The 19,607-nt window shown below is 37.3% G+C and overlaps 1 pseudogene; it reads right to left on the reverse strand.

Annotated features, from left to right (window-relative positions):
• Nucleotides 1-7,446: 7,446 nt before the first annotated feature.
• Nucleotides 7,447-8,012, reverse strand: LOC109248166 (zinc finger protein with KRAB and SCAN domains 1-like; annotated as a pseudogene).
• Between the last annotated feature and the right edge of the window lie 11,595 nt (nt 8,013-19,607).

Below are 19,607 nucleotides of genomic sequence, written 5' to 3' on the forward strand. Positions count from 1 at the left end.
ATAATAATCCTTTATCAGGTATCCTTCGGAAATATTTTCTCCCAGTCCAGCCTGTAGCTTATCTTCTCATTTCTTGACACACACACACACACACACACACACACACACATTTACATGATCATATGTATATAAACATATGTTTTACATCATATGTCTCTAATAAATTCTTAGAAGTGGAATTTCTTAAAGGTAAATACTTCTCCATTTTTAAAGTACTAAATGAGCCCCATAAGAGCTCTACTATTTTTATTTTATACTTATAACATCACTGTATGAGAGTGCCTGTGTCCCCATTCCATCATCAACCTTCCCCCTCCCCTCACCATATCACAGTTGAAGGATAATACCTTAATGTGGTTTGGATATGTGTGTTAGTTATTTATAGCTGAGTAACAAATTACCCATAATTCAGCAGCTTAAAACATAGGACTGCTCAAAACATGGAATTTTTCTTTTGTCAGTATAAGTGATACAAGATAGAGTGCCCAACATGGATGCCACAATCTTTTATAACTTAATCTTGGAAGTGACATTCCATCACTTTTGCTGAATTCTCTTCATTGGAAGTGAATTGATGAGTCTAGCCTCACTCAGGGGGAGAGGATTATACAAGGGAGTAAATACTAGAAGGTGGTATCATTGGGGCCATCTTAGAAGCTGACTACCACAATATACATTGATATAGCCACTGTTGGTGAAGATGTGGAGCAGCTGGAACTCCCATAAGTTCCTGGTGGGAGTGTGAAATGGTATAACCACCTTGGAAACTAGTTCCACAGTTTCTTATAAAGTTAACCATATACTTACTATGAGACCAACAATTCTACATCTTTTACTTTTTTGATCATGGTCATTCATAAACTTTTATTTAACCATTTATTTTGAAATATTTTATTGTTTTTATAAACGTTTATTTATTTTGAGAGAGAGAGAGAGAGAGAGTTCATGCACAAGTGAGGGAGGGGCAGTGAGAGGTGGAGAGAGAATCCCAAACAGCCTCCTCACTTTCAGCACAGAGCCTGATGCGGGGCTCGATGTCACAAATCGTGAGATCATGATCTGAGCTGAAATCAAGAATCAGACACTTAACCGACTGAGCCACCCAGGCATCCCAAACACTTTAAAAAAATTTTTTTTCCTGTTTCTACTGAAACTGTTATTTATTTATTTATTTATTTACTTACTTACTTATTAACTTATTTATTTATGTGTAGTTAATATACAGTGTTATATTAGTTTCAGGTATACAATATACTGATTTATCAATTCCATATAGTATTCATTACTTATCAAGATAAGTGTACTCTTAATCTCTTTCACCTATTTCACCCATCCCCCCACTAACCTCACCTCTGGTAACCATTTATTTGTTCTCTGTAGTTAAGAGTCTGGGTTTTGGTTTGTCTTTTCTTTTCCCTTCTGTTTATTTTGTTTCTTATGAGTGAAATCATATGGTATTTGTTTTTCTCTGAATGGCTTATTTCACTTAGCATTATACTCTGAGAGCCCAACGTGGGGCTGGATCTCACAAACTGCAGGGTCATGACCTGAGCTGAAATCAAGAGCTGGACACTTAACCAACTGAGCCATTTAGGCACCCCTGAAATAATTTTAGACAGACAAAAGTTGAAAAAAATAGTACAGAGAGTTCTTCTATTCCCTTCATCTAGTTTCCTTTCATATTAACATATTCCATATTGCTCATGTTAACACATTGCATAATCATTTTATATAATCATTGATATAATTATCAAAACTAGAAATCAACGTTAGAACAATATCATTACTTGACCTAAAGACTTTATTCAGATTTCACCAGTTCTTCCACTAACGTTCCTTTTCAGTTCCAGGAAACAATCCAAGACACCACATGGTAATTTAGTTTTCACAGCTTTATTGTGTCATCCACTCTGTACAGCCCCTTAGTCTTTAATTGTCTTTCATGGCCTTGACACTTTTGAAGAGTACTGGTCAGCTATTTTGCAGGATGTCCCTCAGTTTGGGTTGGAGCTACAATTTTTTTGCTTATATTTTAATTCCAGTTAGTTAACATACAGTGTTATATTAGTTTCAGGTGTGCAGTATACTTATTCAACACTTACATACCTCATTGCGTGCTCATCACAAGTACATTCCTTATTCCCCATCACCTATTTAACACATCCCCCCCCCCCCCACCTCACCTCTGGTAATCATCAGTTTGTTCTCTATAGTTAAGACTCCACTTCTTGGGGCACCTGGGTGGTTCAGTCAAGCATCTGACTGTTGATTTCAGCTCAGGTCATGATTTCATGGTCATGAGATCAAGCCCCACATTGGGCTCCATGCTGAGCATGGAGCCTGCTTAAGATTCTCTCTCTCTCTCTAAAACAAAGCAAAAGAAATGAGTCTGTTTCTTGATTTGTCTCTCTTTTCCTCTTTTCTTTTTGTTTTGTTTCTTAAATTCCATGTATGAGTGAAGTCATTTGGTATTTGTCTTTGTCTGACTGGTTTATTTAACTTAGCATTATACTCACTAGCTCCATCCATGTCATTGCAAATGGCAAGATTTCATTCTTTTTATGGCTGAATAATATTACACACACACACACACACACACACACACACACACACACACACCCATACATACCATATCTTTTTTATCCATTCATCTAGGCATTTGGTCTGCTTCCATATCGTGGCTGTTGTAAATAATGCTGCTATAAACATAGGGATGCATGTATCTCTTTGAATTAGTGTTGTTTTATTCTTTGGGTAAATACCCAGTAGTACAATTGCTGGATCATTAGGTAGTTGTATTTTTAACTTTTTGAGGAACTCCATACTGTTTTCAACAGTGGCTTCACTAGTTTGCATTCTCACCAACAGTGCATGAGTGTTCTTTTTCCTCCACATCTTCACCAATACCTGTTGTTTCTTGTGTTGTTGATTTTTAGCCATTCTGGCAGGTGTGAGGTGATATCTTATTGTACTTTTGATTTGTATTTCCCTGATGATGAGTGATGTTGAGCGTCTTTTCATGTGTCTGTTAGCCATCTGGATGTCTTCTTTGAAAAAATGTCCATTCGTGTCTTCTGCCCATTTTTTAAACTGAATTATCTGTTTATTTGGTGTCGGAGTTTGAGAAGTTCTTTATAGAGTTTGGATACTAACCCTTTATCAGATATGTCATTTGCAAATATCTTCTCCCATTCTAAACGTGCCTTTTAGTTTTGTTGATTGTTTCCTTCGCTGTGCAGAAGCCTTTTATTTTGAAGTCCCAATAGCTTATTTCTGCGTTTGTTTCCCTTGCCTCTGGAGACATATATAGAAAGAAGTTACTATAGCCAATGTCAAAGAAGTTACTGCCAAAGAAATGGTCCAGATTCATTCTTTTGCATGGTGCTGCCCAGTTTTCCCAGCACCTTTGGATATTCTTTCTTGCTCTGTTGAAGATTAATTGACCATTAATTACATTAATTACATTAATTGTGGGCTTATTTCTGGATTTTCTGGATTTTCTATTCTGTTCTACTTTTGTGGAGTACCATACTGTTTATATTACTACAGCTTTGTAATATAACTTGAAGTCTGGAATTGTGATGCCACCAGCTTCACTTTTCTTTTTCAAGATTGCTTTGGCTATTTGGGGTCTTTTGTGGTTTCATACAAATTATAGGATTTTTTGTTCTAGTTCTCTGAAAACTGCTGTTGGTATTTTGATAAGGATTGCATTAAATCTGTAGATTGCTTTGGGTAGTATAGACATTTTAATAATATTTGTTTTTCCAATCCACAAGCATAAAAATTCTTTCTATGTCTTTGTGTCATCTTCAATTTCTTTCATCAATGTTTTATGCTTTTACGAGTATAGGTTTTTCACCTCTTTGGTTAGATTTATTCCTAGGTACCCTATTATTTTATGTACAATTGCAAATGGGATTGTTTTCTTAATTTCTCTTTCTGCTGATTCATTATTGGTGTATAGAAATGCAACAGATTTCTGCACATTGATTTTATATCCTGCAACTTTGCTGATTTCATTTATCAGTTTTAGCAGTTTTTTGGTGGAGTCTTTAGGGTTTTCTATACATAGTATCATGTCATCTGCAAATAGTGACAGTTTTACTTCTGCCTTACATCCTTTCATTTCTTTTTGTTTTCTGATTGCTGTTGCTAGGACTTTCAGGACTATGTTAAATAAAAGTAGTGAGAATGGACATCTTTGTCTTGTTTTTGACCTTAGAAGAAAAGCCCTCAGTTTTTCTCCATTAAGGATGATGTTGGCTGTGAGTTTTTCATGTATGGCCTTTACTGAGGCTACACATTTTTAAATTTTTTCATGTTTTACTCATTTTGAAAGACAGAGAGAGAGAGAGAGAACGTGAACAGGGGAGGGGCAGAGAGAGAGGAAGATACAGAATCCCACACGGGCTCCAGGCTCTGAGCTGTCAGCACAGAGCCTGACGGGGGGCTCGAACCCACAGACTGTGAGATCATGACCTGAGCTGAAGTCGACACTCACTGGACTAAGGCACTCAGGTGCCCTGAGGCTACACATTTTTGACAAGAATACTACAGAAGTTATGTGCCCTTCTTAGTGCTGCATATTAGGACACATGTAACACCAAGGTCATTTTACTGGTGATGTTGACTTTGATCAGTTGGTTAACCCAGGCGTATCTGCCAGGTTTCTAAACCATAAAGTTACTATTTTCCCTTTGTAATTAATAAATATCTTGGGGAAGATATGTTGAGACTATGCAAATACATTGTTTCTCATCAAACTTTCACCTACTAATTTTAGTACCTATGTATGGATCTTGTCTGCAACAATTATTACAGTGCTATTCTAATAGTGCTTTTCTGATCTCATTCTTTTCACATTTATTAATTAGAATTATTCTGTAAGTAAAAGTTGCCTCTTTCCCCTCATTTATTTATTCAATTAGTTATTTACATCAATTTTGACTCATTTATTTTATTCTATGGGTTATAATCTAATAGTATCATTATTTTCTGGTTCAAATTGTTCCACCTATGGCCATTCACAAGCTCTTTCAGGTTGGCTATAGTGCTTGTTTGATATGCCCACATTTTTTAAATTATTTTTTTGAGTACTTCCTTAATTTCTGGGACTACAAGATGCTCCAACTCATCTTGTATTTTCCCTGTCCCAGTTCAAATACTTCTTCAAGGAACTCTGTTTCCTTCTGACTACCACCTATGTTCACTGGTACTCATTGGGCTATTATTGCTTCTACACTATCTTAAGTAACTTGGAGACTTGGAGATATATGAATGTATTATTATCCCATGTCGCACACATTTTGTCTTTTTTCTTTCTTCCTTTCTCACTGTCTCTTTACCCCTTTCTCCCTTTCTCTTTCTTTCTTCTTTCTTTCTTTCCTTCTTTTCTTTTCTTTTTTTTTCTCCCTCCATCCTCCTACTCTCTTTTCTTTGTCTCTCTCCATCTCTGTCTTCCATCTACCTACCTGCCTACCTACTTACCTCTCTACCTACCTACCCGCCTCTGATTCCAACCCAACACCACAGGGCTCATTCCAACCTTACCCTTTTCCTTAATTTTAACATCTTTCACTCACAGTGAGAAATCTGGCTCTCATTAACTACAGTAAATTTACTTATTTGTTCAACTATTGTATTCACATTAAAAAAATTCAAAATTGCCAACCCATACCCCTGGGAGAAAAAAATTTATTAATTATAGTACACTATTTATGTTCAGTTCTTTTCACTAATATCCAGCAGAAATGCTATTTTCCAAATTATGTAGGTTATGTCTTTTCTTCCCCACCCCTTCAGTGTAGTCTTAGTGATTTGTAAACCAATTAGGTTCATTTTTTAAAGTTTTTGTTCCATTTTAGGTCCCCCCCATATCCCTTTTATTTTATTTTATTTTATTTATTTTTTAAAAATATAATTTATTGTCAAATTGACTTCTATACAACACCCAGCCAGTGCTCATCCCAACAAGTGCTCTCCTCAATGCCCATCACCTCCATATCCCTTTTAAAAAAATTATATATTGGGGCACCTGGGTAGCTCAGTCGGTTAAGTGTCCAACTTCTGCTCAGGTCATGATTTCAAGGTTTGTGAGTTTGAGCCCCGCTTCAGGCTCTGTGCTGACAGCTCAGAGCCTGGAGCCTGCTTCAATTCTGTCTCTCCCTCTCTCTCTCTGCCCCTCCCCTGTTCATGCTCTGTTTCTCTCTCTCAAAAAATAAATATTAAAAAAATTATATATTATAAAATTCACATTTTATCATATACATTTCTATGGGTTCCGACAAATGCAGAGTCATGTATCCACCACCACAGACATGAATGAAGTCTAATTTATAGATTTTTAATTTTTAATTAATTGAATTTAATTTTTAATTTTTAATTTATAGATTTTTAAAATATGTTTATTTATTTTTGAGAGAGAGAGAGAGAGAGCAAGTGCAAGGAGGGGAGGGGCAGAGAGAGAGAGAGAGAAAGAGAGGGAGAGAATCCCAAGTAGGCTCCACACTGTCAGTGCACAGCCTGACCCGGGGCTCAAACTTATGAATTGTGAGACCATGACCTGAGCCAAAATCAAGTCAGCTGCTTAACTGACTGAGGCACCCAGGCACTCCCAATTTATTGATTTTTTTTAAATGGATTGTACTTTTTCACGTCATATCTAAGAAATCTTTGCTAACCCAAGATCACAAGCTCTTCTTCCATCTTCCATGTTTTCGTCTAGAAGTTTTATATTTTTATGTTTTACATTTAGGTCTATGATACACTTTTTTGTGGTAAAATATACATAACACAAAATTCATCTTTTTTTTAACTGTTGGAAATTATGTAATTATTAGATAAAATTAACAGTAGTTTACAATTACATGTCACTTTACAGTTTACAAAGTTGTTAAATATACATTCAGTTTAATACCCTGAAATAAGGAAATTCAATTCTTTTGCCCTCCCATCTCCCATCCGTGAAGGACAGAGCTAAGGAAAACTTGATCAGGAAAGGTCATATAAATGCATCAATCTGTATAGCACCACAAAGAGTAAAGGAGACAAAGGCACGGCTTTGGAAGGGGCCACAGGGACGTAAAGGAGAAGACTAGAGTGTTAAATATGAAGAAAGGCCAGGGGTTGTAGGCAAATTAGGCAACAGAAATGGCAGGGTCACGTTCACTCAGAAAAGAACAGTGCACAGCATATGTCCCACATTCTAAAATAACATGAAAAGATCATAACTGAAGAGCTGGAGTTGAACTTTGTAGTTTCACAGAACACAAGTAGATGACCACCAACCGTGGCTTATGAATGAACTCAGAACTCAGGTTCAAAATGCATCTGGCTGCAACGGAGGGCCTCCTTGGCCCTTCAGAAATTTAACAAAGGTCATCTGAGGAGCTGCAATTTTACATAGTGGTGGCATCCTGAGAGCATCGATCAAGTGTTAATATCTTACAATCGTGGAAAAGGAGTTTCCAAGAGGGGCCGAGCAATATCGATGGGAAGTCGATACCTGGGCCATCTCTTGGAGATTCCAGCTGAAAGAACTGCCAAGTGTTTCTCCAGAGAAAGCACTTGCCTGGGTACGACTCAGGGCCGGGCAGGAATTCACACTATGAAACCGGCTGGAGGAAGGCGGAGAAGTAGCCCAGGAGACCACGTTCCCATAATTCTCTAACATCACTTCTCTGTAGAGATTCCTCCGAACAGGGTCCAGGCATCCCCATTCCTCTCAAGTAGGGTGCACAGCCACATCCTCAAATGTCACAAACTCCTGGTACCTGGCTGGCAGGAGCGTGGCTGCCTGGTCTCCTGGGCTTCCCTTATGGGGAAGAGCAGGCACCTGGGGAACAGGTGGAGCCCCGTTGAGCTCCTGTTCTATGTCAGTGCCCTGTGCGAACTGAGGCTCTGGGGACAGACCCTCAGACTGGCTCTCCAAAGACTGAAACTGGACAATTGGTGATCCTGCTGATTCATGGGCTGATATTTCCTCCATCCTTGTTCTGGAGGACAATGGTCATCACTGAAAGGAGGGTCAGGCCAAGCAGCTGTCCCGTCGCGGACACCCTCACTCTAGGGGCAGCCCCTCCAAAATTCATGCTTTATCCACTTTAAAATGTACAATTTGGTAGCATTTAGTATATTCACAATGTTCAGCAACCATCACCACTATCTAGTTCCAGAATATTTCCATCACCCCAAAAGGAAACCAATCCATTAAGCAGTCACCTGTCATCCCACTCTCCCACCAGCCTCTGGCAACAACTACTACTGTCTGTCTCTACAGATTTGCCTATTCTGGGTATTTCCTTTAAATGGAAACATACGGGGCACTTGGGTGGCTCAGTTGGTTAAGTGACTGACTCTTTTTTTTTTTTCAATATATGAAGTTTATTGTCAAACTGGTTTCCATACAACACCCAGTGCTCATCCCAAAAGGTGCCCTCCTCAATACCCATCACCCACCCTCCCCTCCCTCCCACCCCCCATCAACCCTCAGTTTGTTCTCAGTTTTTAAGAGTCTCTTATGTTTTGGCTCTCTTCCACTCTAACCTCTTTTTTTTTTCCTTCCCCTCCCCCATGGGTTTCTGTTAAGTTTCTCAGGATCCACATAAGAGTGAAACCATATGGTATCTGTCTTTCTCTGTATGGCTTATTTCACTTGGCATCACACTCTCCAGTTCCATCCATGTTGCTACAAAGGGCCATATTTCATTCTTTTTCATTGCCACGTAGTACTCCATTGTGTATATAAACCACAATTTGTTTATCCATTCATCAGTTGATGGACATTTAGGCTCTTTCCATAATTTGGCTATTGTTGAGAGTGCTGCTATAAACATTGGGGTACAAGTGCCCCTATGCATCAGTTAAGTGACTCTTAATCTCAGCTCAGGTCATGATCTCACAGTTTGTGAAACTGAGCCCTGCATTGGGCTCTGTGCTGGCAGCGTGGAGCTGGCCTGGGATTCTCTCTCTCCCTCTCTCTGCCTCTCCCCTGTTTGTGCTCTCTCTCTCTTTCTCAAAATAAATAAATTAAAATAAATGGAATCATACAATATGTGGCCTTTTGCATCTGGCTACTTTCACGTAGCATAATGTTTTCAAAGTTTATGTTGCAGCATGCAACCATGCTTCATTTGTTTTTATGGCTGTGTGAATATACCACATTTTCTTTATCCACTCATCAGCTGACAGACACTTGGGTTATTTCCACCTTTCAGCTATTGTGAATAGTGCCTCTGAATATCTGTGTACAAGTTTTTATTTGAACACATGTTTTCAACTATTTAGGATATATACCTATAAGTAGAATCAATGAATCATATGGTAATTCTATGTTTAACTTATTGAGGAACTGCCAAACTATTCTCCATGGAGGTGGTTCAATTTTACATTCCCATAAGAAATGTGTGTAAGTTCCAATTTCTCCATATCCTTGCCAACATTTCGGAGTACATAACTTCTTTCAGAAAAAGAGGAGGGGACACTTCCCAACTCATTTTATTAGGCAAGCTTTATCCAAATACTACAGTTAGAAAAAGATATGACAGAAAAAGAAATCTGAAGACCAATATCTCTCAGGAACATGACACGAAAGTCTTCATTAAAATATTAGCCATATATAAATATGTAAATATATTTTATATACTTACATTTATTAAAAGATATAGAAAACATACAGGAGATTTTATAAAGGAGATCACCCACACACACACACATATTTATATATCTTACACATCACAACAATGAGGGTTCATGCCAGGAATGCAAGGGTGTTTCAACATATGAAAATCAATCATTTTAATTCACCATATTAACAGACTAAGTAAGTCATGCCATATAATTATCTCAGTAGATGCAAAGAAAGCAGTTTATGAAATTAAATATTTATTTGTTATAAAAGTTCAAAGCAAGCTAGGAATATAATGGAAATTCCTTAACTTAAATAGCATCTACACAAACCCTACATCATACTGAATGGTGAAATATTGCATGCTTTCTTCCTAAGATCAGAAAAAAGGCAAGGATGCCCTCTCTGACTATTCAACATTCTGCTGCAAGTCCTAGATAGTGCTGTCAGATAAGAAAAAGAAATAAGAGGCATTCATATTAGAAAGAAAGAAAGAAAACTCTATTTCCAGACATTGTTGTCCACATAGGGATAATTTAAAAATCTACAACTAGAACTAGGGAGTTTAGTAAAGTCTCAGGATATACTGTCAATATACGAAAGTCATTTATTTCCTATATACCAGTTATGAACAATAGGAATTTGAAATTTAAAAATATAACACATACAATATCACCACAAAACACAAAAATGAACTACTTAGGTAGATACCTAACAAAATTTGTATGGGATCTGTATACTGAAAGTAAAAAAAAAGATCAATGAGAGAAATCAAACATCATCTAAATAAATGGGAAGAAGGACCATACTCAAAAAATTAAGATGACAATTCTCTTCAATTTGATCTATAGATACAAGGTAATCCCAGTCAAATTCCCAGCAAGCCTTTGTTTTTTAGATACAAACAAATTCAAAAATTAATGTGGTAAAATAAAGGAGCAAGACTACAGAATGGGAGAAGATATTTACACATGATATATCTGATAAAGGGTTAGTATCCAAAATCTATAAAAAACTTATCAAAATCAGCACCCAAAAACCAAATAATCCAGTGAAGTAATGGGCAGAAGACATGAATAGACACTTTTCCACAGAAGACATCCAGATGGCTAACAGACACATGAAAAGATGTTCAACATCACTCATCATCAGAGAAATATAAATCAAAATCATAATGAGATACCACCTCACACCTGTCAGAATAGCTAAAATTAAGATCACAAGAAACAACAGGTGTTGCGAGGATGCAGAGAAAAAGGAAACCTTGTGCACTGCTGGTGGGAATGCAAACTGGTGCAGCCACTGTGGAAAACAGTATGGCGGGTCCTCAAAAAACTAAAAATAGAACTACCCTATAATCCATTACTCAGCCTTGTAGAGGAATGAAATATTGCCATTTGTAATGATGTGGATGGAGCTTGAGTATATTATGCTAAGTGAAATAAGTCAGGCAGAGAAAGACAAATGTCATATGATTTCACTCATACGTGGAAGTTAAGAAACAAAACAGATGAACATGTGTGAAGGGGAAAAAACGAGAGGGAAACAAACCATAAGAGACTCTTTATGATAGAGAATAAACTGAGGGTTGATGGAGGGATGTGGGTGGGGGATGGGCTAAATGGGTGATGGGTATTAAGGAAGGCACTTGTTGAGCACGGGGTGTTGTATGTAAGTGATGAGTCACTAACTTCTACTCCTGAAAACAATATTACACTATATGTTAACTAACTAGAATTTAAATAGAAATTTGAAAAAGAAAAAAAAAAATAAAGGGGCAAGAATAGCCAAAACAATTCTGAAAAATAAAACAAAGTTGGAATATTTGCATTACTAAATTTTACGACTCACTGTAGAGACTCAGTTATCAAAACAGTGTAGTATTGACAAAGCATAAGAAGCATAGATTAATGGAATAGAATAGAGAATGGAGAACAATATAGAGAATCCTAAAATTGGCTCACACAAATGGAATCAACTGTTTTTCTTTCCTGTCAGAGAAAAAAGTACAAATAAACAAGAACAGGGAGAAGGCTAAAGGAACCCTTTGGTACTGGGTTTGAGTCAAAAATATCAGTATAAACTCTTGTTTATTTAAAGATATACACAGCTAAAGAAATAAAAATAAATATGTATGTGTACATGGGTTAGAATATCTGTATGTATTTCCTTGCTCTTCGACACTATTAGCAGTAATACACCAGTAGCAATGAACACAACTAATACCAAGGGTTTGGTTTCTAATGCCAATTTCCAGCAAAGGAATCAGATCTCATTGGAGAAATTAATAGCTGACTGTAGATCTGGAATAGGGAAAATTCAAGATGACCCTGGACCATCCTATAGTTCTAGTAGATAAGGAAGTGCCCTCTTCTACAATAAAAGGATGGGGGCATGTCAGAGGGATGCAGGAACCAACTTCAAAGACCTAACAATGGCCAAATCTGTAACAATTTGTGCCACATATTTAAAAAATGCAGTATTGGATTATAACACAAAGAATAAAATAAATGTCCATTAATTCATATTGCTATAAACAAATAACTGAATGAATAAGTAAATAAATAGAAGATGGAAAGGGCAAATCTTTCTTACAGAAGAATCTCAATTAATAAATGCAGAAGCAACGAGGGAAACAGAAAATTACTATTAGAACAAGACAGCAGTATTGCCTAAGGTAAGATCCACTGATGAATGCTAAAATTACTGGGTAAAACTTTAAGGAGAAACAGGATATTTGCATAACCTCAAAGTAATTCCCTTGTGGTGGTTTTAAAATATGACCATAAACTCTTTGCTACCTCTCTAACCAGAAAGTGGAGTTTAATCCCCTTCTCCTTTAATACTGAGGACTTTGACTCATTTCTAATGAAGATTATGGAAAGATGAAAAATAATAACTTTATAACAGAGAAACTTGGGAGATACCACTATAACAAAGTAACCAAGGTTAATATCACCAGTAATAAGTCATGTTGATATCATCTGTTCCCTGAAACAATGCAATGAGAAGGGCACATGATCTCTGTGATATCCATCCCTCAAATATATAACCTCATCTGTTCATGATAAAACAGACAAAAACTGAGAGACAATCTACAAGATACATGACTACTCTTCAAAAGTGTCAAGCTCATGGAAGACCAAGAAATACCAAGAGGCTGTCACAGACTGGAGGAGACTAAAGAAACGTGACATCTAAAAGTAAAGTGATATCCTGGATTGGATTCTGAAACAGAAAAAGCTTAGTGTACAGTAAAGGATTAACCTTGTCCAAAGAAAGGTTTGGTCCTTTGCCCTGGCTTCTAGGAGGTAACTTCTAAGCCTTTGGAGTGTCTTGTTTGATAAGAGAATCTGTTTACCTGAAGGCTTGAGCCATGCTGGACAGTCTACACTAACAGTATAATTTATGGTAGGGGCTTTGGGCTATGTGGTATCAGCACAGTCTCTGGAGGGCTAGAGATTATATATATTTATATATACATAAAAATATATACTTGCTAAAATTAATCAAAAGAAAAAATGGAGTGGCTATTATTGTATAATTTTTTTAAGCCAGGATAGAGTAATTTCATAATAAAATAAATGGAAAGATATATCCTGTTCATGGACCTGAAAACTCAATATTGTTAAAATGTCAATTATTTACAAATAGATCTATAGATTCAATTCAATCTCAATCAAAACTCAAACAGGCTATTTTATAGTTTTATAGTAACCAACAAACTGATTCTAAAATTCATATGGAATTTCAAAAGACCTACAATAGTCAAAACGACTGTAGAAAAGTAAACTTGGAGGACTTATACCAACTGACTTCAGGAAGCTACAGTAAGCAGTAATGCTATAGTAATACAGAATCTACAGCAATACCAGTAGTGGTGTTGGCATTAAGATGGACAAAGAGGGGTGTCTGGGTGGCTCAGTCGATTAAGCGTCCGACTTCGGCTCAGGTCAGCATCTCGCGGTTTGTGAGTTCGAGCCCTGCGTCAGGCTCTGTGCTGACAGCACGGAGCCTGGAGCCTGCTTCAGATTCTGTGTCTCCTTCTCTCTCTGCCCCTCCCCAACTTGTGCTCTGTCTCTCTATGTCTCTCAAAAAATAAATAAATGTAAAAAAAAAAATGGACAAAGAGAAAAACAGAACTGAAGTACTTCAAGAAATAATACTGCCAACTGATTTTTTACAAAGATGACAAGGCAATTCAGTGGAGCAAGAATAATTTTTTTCAACAAATGGTTCTAGAACAATTGAACAGCCATATGCAAAACAAAATGAACTTAAATATTTTCCTAAGTAAGACCATATAGAAAAGTAAATAAAAATGGATCACAGAACTAAAAGAGCCAATATTGGGGTGCCTGGCTGGCTCAGTCGGTAGAGTAAGTGACTCTTGGTCTTGGGGTTGTGAGTTTGAGCTCCAAGTTGGGTCCATGTGGAGATAACTTAAAAATAAAATCTTTAAAAATAAATAGAGGAGCCAATATTATAACACACCTAGATGAAAGCATAAGATAAAATCTTAGTGACTTTGAGTTCTGCAAAAATTTCTTAACCATTACTCAAAAAGCATGAGCTATAAAAGAAAGTATAAATGAATTGGAATCATTAAAATTAAAAGTTTTTTCTCTTCTGTTATTGAGATGAAAAGGCAAACCTGGGAGAAAAATGTTTGCAAAATATATACCTAACAAAGGACTTATTATCTAGGATACATAAAGGACTCTTACAATTCAATAATAAGACAAACAGCCCAATTTAAAAATGGGCGAAATATTTTCAGGGAAACATCAACCAAGATGATATATAAATGACAAACAAGCACAAGATTCTCAACAACATTAGTTATTAGGAGAGTGTACATTAAAACCACAGTGAGATACCACTTCACTCCCACTAAAATGGCTTAAATTAATAGGAATCATCATGCCCAATGAGGACAAAGATGTGAAGCAAATGAAACACTTATATACCGCTGGAATACAAGATTGGTACACCACTTTGGAAAACAGTTTAGCAGTTTCTTAAAAAGTTAAATATACACTCACCATATGACCAAACCATTCATTCCCAGATATTTATACAAGATAAATGAAAGCTATGTCCACACAAAGACTTGTACATAAATGTTCATATCAGCTTTATTGTAATTTATTTGTAATTAGAAATAACATGTTAATCAACACATGAACGGATAAACAAATTTGGTATATCTATACAATGAAATACCACTTAGCAATAAAAAGGAATGTATATAGATACATGTAACAACACAAATAAATCACAAAATAATTACGGTAAATGCAAGAAGCCAAACAAGAGTGCCTATTGTATGATTCCATTTATACAAAATTGTAGAAAATGCAACTAATCTATAATGACTGAAAACAGATCAGTGGTTGCCTGTGGATGGGGAAGGGTATGGGGAGGGACAGTTGGATGACAAGGGACATGCTTGTCATTGTAATGATGGTTTTAAAGGTGCATGTATATGTCAAAACTCATCAAATTCTATTTACCATGTGCTAATTATACCTCAATAAAGTTGTAAAATATATTTGGGGGTCAATGGAAGAAATCTGAAAATAGGCTAGATATGAAGTATCATTGAATTAGGTTGATAATGATAATCCAGTTATGTGGGAGAATGTCCTTATTTTTAGGAAATGGATGCTCAAGTATTTATGAGTGTAATGCTATGTCTATAACTTACCATCGACTTTTCAGAAAAAAATTTACATATACACTGTTGAATCTAGGTGAAAGTTATGTGTGTTCACTGTACTGTTCTTTCAGTATTTCTATATGATTGGAAATTTGAATAATTAAAATGTGGGGGAAAACCAATATTGCTATATTGTTTTATTGCCCATCCTCCTCTTCAGAGAGAGAGAGAGAGACACTGACACTATCGTACTGGAATGTAGGCAGATCTTTTCTGGGAATTTCTCCAGGGAGAAAGACATTTTCTATCTTTACTGTCCTGGAATATAAATAAATCTGAACACACTGGCTGTTAATAAGCAGACAATAAGAAATATGAGAGATTCATGGAGATCTATCTTTGAACAGGAGGCTAGAGATAATCACGCACAACTAAAATAAATAATGATATTAAATGAATGTAGACTGGTATGAAATGGATGGAGAAGATGACAAAGACATATTATATATGCATAATTGATATCCTTGAAGAAGAAAAGAAATGGATCAGAAAAAAATTTAGGTAAATTAAAACTTCACTGAAATGAAAGGCTTGAATCATGATTGAAACTGCTCTTTGTAACTAAAATTAATTCACAAAAATCAAGACCAAGGCATATGCTTCTAAAGATCATTAACTTTGACTATATAAAAGAATCATAAGGCAGAAAGGTACAAGACAAAAAGAGAGATTAGCCTAAGACTTCTCAATGGCATCACCCAATTTTAGAAAAGCAACACTCACTAAGTTTTCAGGAAAAGGAAGTAACTTAGCAGTCAGGGTTCAATTAGGGAGTGGATTCACTATAATTATTATGGAATAAGGAGTTTTTTAATATGAATTCGACCATGCACAATTGTGAGAGTAGCTGGGAAAGTAAAGGTATGGAAAGGGGAGATGGAAGATTAGAGAAGTCACTAAAACAGCCCTTTTGAAATGCTGGCATGGGAGGATAAGGCAGAGCTTGCAGGAAAATCTGAGAAGCCAGGCACATCCAGCTGCCACAGTGAGATTGTCAAGGGAGAACTTAAAGAGAAGTCTATGAAAAGCTGTTGCCTTTATGGGCCTCAACCAAGCATCTGGTGGTAGACCTGGGATCACTGGTGGTCAGCAGGGCTGGGAGATACAAAGAAGGATGGAATATAGAATGGAAGAGAGAGAGGAAAAATTAAAACTTTCTGGGTACCTCTGCATCTGTCCTCTACTGTATCTAATCTCAGACTTGTAGAGTAATGGTTATTCCTTCACTTTGACCTCCCAAACCTCATGCAATTTTTACTTCTGGACAATTCTAATCTGGAGCCAAATAGGACTTTTGAAAAATGCATTTCTTAGTATAACCCAGACAACAGAGCAGTACAGCCCAATGACCTAATTATTTTTCTACTGAAAAAGTTTTGTGGTGAAGTAACATTACCTGAGTTCAGAAATTCCTTCAGGTTTGCTAAGTTTTTTCCCTTTAGTTAAATTCACTTTTAAAATAACACTCATTGGGGCGCCTGGGTGGCTCAGTAGGTTAAGCGTCTGACTTCGGCTCAGGTCATGATCTCATGGTTCGTGAGTTCAAGCCCCTCGTGGGGCTCTGTGCTGACAGCTCAGAGCCTGGAGCCTGCTTCGGATTCTGTGTCTCCCTCTCTCTCTCTGCCCCTCCCCCGCTTGTGCTCCGTCTCTCTCTCAAAAATAAAAGTAAACATTAAAAAAAATTTAAATAACACTCATTTAAGTTAACAATGACCTCCTTGTCACAAATTTCAAGAAGCAGTTTTCCATCCTCATATGAGTTGACCTCCAGTCTGGACAATTTCCCCGCTGAAGCACTGCTTCCACAGTGTTTCCAACACTGTCTTCTGTCAGCCCCTTCCTCACCTGGTATGTTTTTACCTCTGGCTGCTCCTTCCTGTTATCTATAGATGAATCCCTCCTGGCCTGGTCCTCAAACGTTGGAAGCGAAAACCTTGGTCTGAGGCCTACTTTTCCAGTTACCCAATACATTTTCTGTAGGTAACTGGATGAGACTAAGACACCACAGAGAAGCTCTCATATCCTGCCCAGGCACAGAGAATTATAGGGGGACTCGAGCAGGTACAGGAAGTGGGGTATATCTAATATTCATCAAGAACTCTCCATGCATAGTTCTAAGTGCTTTATACAGGTAAGTGCATTAACTTCTTGTTATGGGTAATCATGTCTCCCCGAAAAGATATGTCCAAGTTCTAACCCCCAGCACCTCACAATGTAAACTTGTTTGGAAAAAGTCTTTATAGAAAGCAATCAAGTTAACATTAGAGTGGGCTTAATTCAATATGACTTGTGTCCTTACCAGAAGAAGATTAGACACAGAGACAGACATGCAAAGGGAATATAATGTGAAGATACATGGGGAGAAAATGGCCATGTGATTAATGTTATCTAATGCCAAGGAATGCCTGAGGCTACCAGAAACCAGGAGACAGGTATGGAACAGTTCCTTTCCCAGGGATTTCAGAGGGAACATGGCCCTGCTGACACTTTGATTTCAGACTTCTGGCCTCCATAACTGTAAGACCAAACAATTTCTGTCGTTTTAAGCCACTCAATTTGTTACAGCAGCCCTAAGAAGCTAATACACTTCTCATGTCAAATCTTTAAGATAGGTACTAGTGTGAACATCCTTTAAAGCTGAAGAAAATAGGACAAAAAGGTTAACTAACCTGCCTACGGTAACACAGCCATTAACTAGTAGAGCCAGGATTAAAACCCTAGCAGACAGGTTCTTGAGCCCATCTACCTAACCACTATACAAACTAACTCTTAATATTTTTAACCGCATTGTTCCTAGTAACAAAAGGTTGAAAAAAGGATGTGTGTGTGTGTATCTAAATCTTCACTTGATCTTAGCCAAAAGGCTGAGAAGTGACAGGTGTATAAACCTTAATAAGAAAAAGATTGAATAAACTATTTTATATTCATCCCTATGAACTATCATGCAACCATTCAAAATAGTTATTATTGGGGAATAAAGCAAGATGCAGAGACAGTTGTATGAGAAGATCCCATATTTGAAAATCAAGGAAAAAAACAATTCTTACATAGCTTCTCTCTGATTATAAGCATGGTAACATACATGCTTAATATAATTAAGAGCACAGATTAAAACATGAAAAGTGTTCATAGTAGTTGATTAGTACTGTTTATCTGTTGGAGATGAAGAGTGGAGAAGGAAATTCAGTAAATAGTAAATGTATTAGTTACCTTTTTCTGGGTAACAAGCCACCCAAAACTTAGTGGCTTAAAACAATCAATACTTAATCCATGATTCTGTGAGTTGTCTGGGATGGGTGAGATGGATGGCAGAGTTTTTCTAGTCTGGGTCAGTGTATTATTAATCTATTAATATGTTACAAGTTACCCTAAAATTTAGCAGCTTAAAACAACAAATATTTATCTCACAGTTTCTGTGGGTCAGGAATTCAAGTGAGGCTCAGAAGGGTGCCTCTGGCTGAAGGTCTTCAAAAGACTGTCATTTGGGGCTCTCATCTGAAGGCTACGCTGGGAGGATATGTTCCCAAACTCACTCACATGGGTCTCTCCATAGATCTGCCTCATGAGATGGCAACTAGCTTCCCCTAGGGTGAGCCATCTGAGAGAGTATCCAAAACAGAAGCCACATCCCTCTGTAACCTCACCTTGGAAGTAACATCCCATTACCTCAGCCTCATTCTATTTATTAGAATCAAGTCACTAAATCCAGCCCAAGCTTGAGGAGGAGATTATAAAAAGGCGTGGATACCAGGAAGTGTGGATCATGCAGGGTCAGCTCAGATGACACTGACCACAGTGGGCTTGTGGGTGGCTAGGGTTGGGTGGCTAGTATAGCTTCATTTGCATGTCTGGCAGATGAAAATCTGGTTGGTGTAGGGAACCTTAACTGGGATGGGTCATCTCTGTTCCATCACTGCTCCATGAAGTCTCTCATCATCTAATAGCACAACCCTTGTCCTTAGGATTCCAAAGAGGAGCAAGAATGGGCAAACCTCAATATGCAAGCACTTATCAAACCTCTGCTTATGTCATATTTGCTAATGTCCCATTGGCCAAAGAAATGGCCATCCCAGTTTCAAGGGATGGAGAAATAGACTCTCTCTCTTGATGGGTGAAGTGGAAGAGTCACATTGAAAGGGGGGGGGGGCATATATTCTGCTGCTAGTGGCCAAAGGAGACCGTCCAGATTTCTGGCTTCTGCCTAGGATATAGACATCTGGAAAGAGCATAGCTCCCATTCTTATAATAAGAAGAAAA

Source organism: Panthera pardus, unplaced genomic scaffold (genome assembly GCF_024362965.1).
Source record: "Panthera pardus isolate Hobbes unplaced genomic scaffold, ASM2436296v1 HiC_scaffold_27, whole genome shotgun sequence".
Taxonomy (NCBI): Eukaryota; Metazoa; Chordata; class Mammalia; order Carnivora; family Felidae; genus Panthera; species Panthera pardus.